Below are 4,103 nucleotides of genomic sequence, written 5' to 3'. Positions count from 1 at the left end.
CACCATGGCGAAGCCGGACGTGGCGCCCTCGCAGGTGGTGGTGCCCTGTATGAAGCTGGCCACGCCCACCACCGTGTAGTTCCCGTCGGCCTCTGCTCGCTGCATCGGGCTTCCGAAATCACCCTGCAAGCAGAAGATAGTCGCATTTACGTGACACCAAACTAAGTCGACACTCACTGTAACAAGGAAGGTGACCATAGAAAATATAATTGAATAAGTTTGTGAACTAGTATATGTGTATGTGAGTATGGGTTTGCGTGTGAGTGTATGTGCGTGTTGGTTAGTATGCTATTCCTACACTCTGATCAGTTGGACGGATTTAATGAAATTTGGAATGGAGATAACTTATACCCTGAGTTAACTAACCGAAGGGGTCGGGGAGGGGTTAAAACCTCCTCCCGGCAAAGTCGCAGGTAAAATGTCCACCCAAAATCTCTGGAACGATTTCATCCAGATTTGGTACACATATTAGTTATGATCTGGAGATGCTCTGGGAACTCAGACGGGAATTCCTGGAGGCAAGGCGACGTCCTTTTCGATAAACACTACTGAGAAAATTTAGAGAGCCGCAGAGCTCATACGGAGCAATATAGACAGTCTGTTTTCCATCGATCTATTTGCGAGTGGAACAGGAAAGGAAATGGCAAGTAATGGTTCAGGGTACCCTCCGCCACGCACCGTGCAGTGACTTGCGGATGTAGATGTAGAAAAGGAAACGTAGCCCACGGTGCGCGAATACCCATCCTTTGTTCATCCAGCGTTTGAGAATGAGAGCACGTTGTGACTTGGAACAAAGCTTACACATAATAGTACACCATTACGAAACTTTCTCTCGTTGACAGCCCCCATTAAATGGTGGACAGGAAAAATTTTATCGCTTATTACATTTTCGTAGCTCGTGCAGTAAAACTGCCGAATGAAGCATGACGTTTTAATTTTTTACTTCTTTACCACTAACGGTGGCAACGGCCTTGCCGCAGTGGATACACCGGTTCCCGTGAGATCACCGAAGTTAAGCGCTGCCGGGCGTGGTCGACACTTGGATGGGTGACCATCCAGGCCTCCATGCGCTGTTGCCATTTTTCGGGGTGCACTCAGCCTCGTGATGCCAATTGAGGAGCTACTCGACAGAATAGTAGCGGCTTCGGTTAAGAATACCATCTTACGACCGGGAGTGCGGTGTGCTGACCCCACGCCCCTCCTATCCGCATCCTCCACCGAGGATGACACGGCGGTCGGATGGTACCGGTAGGCCACTCGTGGCCTGAAGACGGAGTGAGTGGGTTGCGACACATTTCGCAGAGATTATCCACCTATATTACTAGGTGTACTCACGAAAATGTATCAATGTATGACACATAGTTCAGGAAATATGACGTCAAATACCGGGATACATGAGAAACTGCCTCATCATGCGTGCCTTTTTAATTTATTACTTCTTTACTACTAACTACTCACAACACATGCTCCCTGCCGCCGCTGGATAAGCAGCTGCCAGCAGAAAGTCGTATACTCCTAGCTTACTTATTTGTTACAAGTTTAATTCTTAATTTCTTTGCGTGTTTTTGGTACTTGCATTGTTTAATTCATAAATTTCGGGCGTATTATAGTATTTGAGATTTGTAGCATCGCGTTTTAGTACCTGAATAGTGTAAAATCGCGTAGTCTCCTTCCGCCGCCGAGCAGTGTGTCAGCAGTGCGCAAGTAGCAGCATTACTGCATTTACTAGGCAATCTTGTATTTTAATAACCGTTTAAATTTTGTGTCGATTTGTTTGTGCTCTCTGTAGATTAGTTCAGACGTTCTTTGCACAACAGTTTTTAGCATGGATAGGGACTGCAACTTCTGTGTTCGAATGCAGGCTGAGTTGGCATCCCTTCGCTCCCAGCTTCAGGCAGTGTTGGCTTCGGTCACACAGCTTGAGGCTGTTGCCAATGGGCATCACTGTGGGGGTCCGGATGGGGGTTTGTCGGAAACGGCCAGCTCGTCCCACGCATGCCCCGATCGGACTACGACTTTGGCTGCCCGGGATTCTGCCCACACTGAGGCTGATCCCTCACCTGCGGTGGATCAGAGGAAATCCTCTCTGGCTTCCGGCGGCTATCTGATTTGGTGAAGACTGCCAGTCTCGCTAGCGGGATGAAAGCAGAGCTCACCATCTGCATCATCGTCGTCAGGACTGACTGCCGACCTTTGGTACAGAGCCGAGTGGAGGGTCTGAATCAGAGGCTGAGACGGTTCTGCGACCGTGTGGGCTGCAGATTCCTCGACTTGAGCCATAGGGTGGTGGGGTTTCGGGTTCCGCTGGATAGGTCAGGAGTCCACTACACGCAGCAAGCGGCTACACCGGTAGCAGGGGTTGTGTGGCATGGACTGGGCGTTTTTTTTTAGGTTACATGGCCTCGGGCAAGTACAGAAAGGGCAACAGCCTCAAAGGGTGCGGGGCAAAGTCAGGACATGGGGGGACCATGCAGCAATTGGTATTGTAATTGTAAACTGTCGAAGCTGCATTGGTAAAGTACCGGAACTTCAACCGCTGATAGAACGCACCGAAGCTGAAATCGTTATAGATACAGAAAGCTGGCTGAAGGCAGAGATAAATTCTGCCGAAATTTTTACAAAGGCACAGACGGTGTTTAGAAAGGATAGATTGCATGCAACCGGTGGTGGCGTGTTTGTCGCTGTTAGTAGTAGTTTATCCTTTAGTGAAGTAGAAGTGGATAGTTCCTGTGAATTATTATGGGTGGAGGTTACACTCAACAACCGAGCTAGGTTAGTAATTGGCTCCTTTTACCGACCTCCCGACTCAGCAGCATTAGTGGCTGAACAACTGAGAGAAAATTTGGAATACATTTCACATAAATTTTCTCAGCACGTTATAGTCTTAGGTGGAGATTTCAATTTACCAGATATAGACTGGGACACTCAGATGTTTAGGAGGGGTGTTAGGGACAGAGCATCGAGTGACATTATACTGAGTGCATTATCCGAAAATTACCTCGAGCAATTAAACAGAGAACCGACTCGTGCAGATAACATCTTGGACCTACTGATAACAAACAGACCTGAACTTTTCGACTCTGTAAGTGCAGAACAGGGAATCAGTGATCATAAGGCCGTTGCAGCATCCCTGAATACGGAAGTTAATAGGAATATAAAAAAAGGGGGGAAGGTTTATCTGTTTAGCAAGGGTAATAGAAGGCAGATTTCAGACTACCTAACAGATCAAAACGAAAACTTCTGTTCCGACACTGACAATGTTGATTGTTTATGGAAAAAGTTCAAGGCAATCGTAAAATGCTTTTTAGACAGGTACGTGCCGAGTAAAACTGTGAGGGACGGGAAAAACCCACCGTGGTTCAACAACAAAGTTTGGAAACTACTGCGAAAGCAAAGAGAGCTTCACTGCAAGTTCAAACGCAGCCAAAACCTCTCAGACAAACAGAAGCTAAACGATGTCAAAGTTAGCGTAAGGAGGGCTGTGTGTGAAGCGTTCAGTGAATTCGAAAGTAAAATTGTATGTACCGACTTGACAGACAATCCTAGGAAGTTCTGGTCTTACGTTAAATCAGTAAGTGGCTCGAAACAGCATATCCAGACACTCCGGGATTATGATGGCATTGAAACAGAGGATGACACGCGTAAAGCTGAAATACTAAACACCTTTTTCCAAAGCTGTTTCACAGAGGAAGACCGCGCTGCAGTTCCTTCTCTAAATCCTCACACAAACGAAAAAATAGCTGACATCGAAATAAGTGTCCAAGGAATAGAAAAGCAACTGGAATCACTCAACAGAGGAAAGTCCACTGGACCTGACGGGATACCCATCGATTCTACACAGAGTACGCGAAAGAACTTGCCCCCCTTCTAACAGCCGTGTACCGCAAGTCTCTAGAGGAACGGAAGGTTCCAAATGATTGGAAAAGAGCACAGGTAGTCCCAGTCTTCAAGAAGGGTCGTCGAGCAGATGCGCAAAACTATAGACCTATATCTCTGACGTCGATCTGTTGTAGAATTTTAGAACATGTTTTTTGCTCGAGTATCATGTCGTTTTTGGAAACCCAGAATCTACCCTGTAGGAATCAACATTTATTCCGGAAACA

At 46.8% G+C, this 4,103-nt stretch overlaps 1 pseudogene; it reads left to right on the top strand.

The window, feature by feature from the left end:
• Positions 1-961: 961 nt before the first annotated feature.
• Positions 962-1,079, top strand: LOC126458649 (5S ribosomal RNA; annotated as a pseudogene).
• Positions 1,080-4,103: the final 3,024 nt, after the last annotated feature.

Source organism: Schistocerca serialis, chromosome 2 (assembly GCF_023864345.2).
Source record: "Schistocerca serialis cubense isolate TAMUIC-IGC-003099 chromosome 2, iqSchSeri2.2, whole genome shotgun sequence".
NCBI classification, from domain to species: domain Eukaryota; kingdom Metazoa; phylum Arthropoda; class Insecta; order Orthoptera; family Acrididae; genus Schistocerca; species Schistocerca serialis.
Note: the sequence above shows the minus strand (reverse complement) of the source record. Positions and strands in the feature narration are given on the sequence as shown.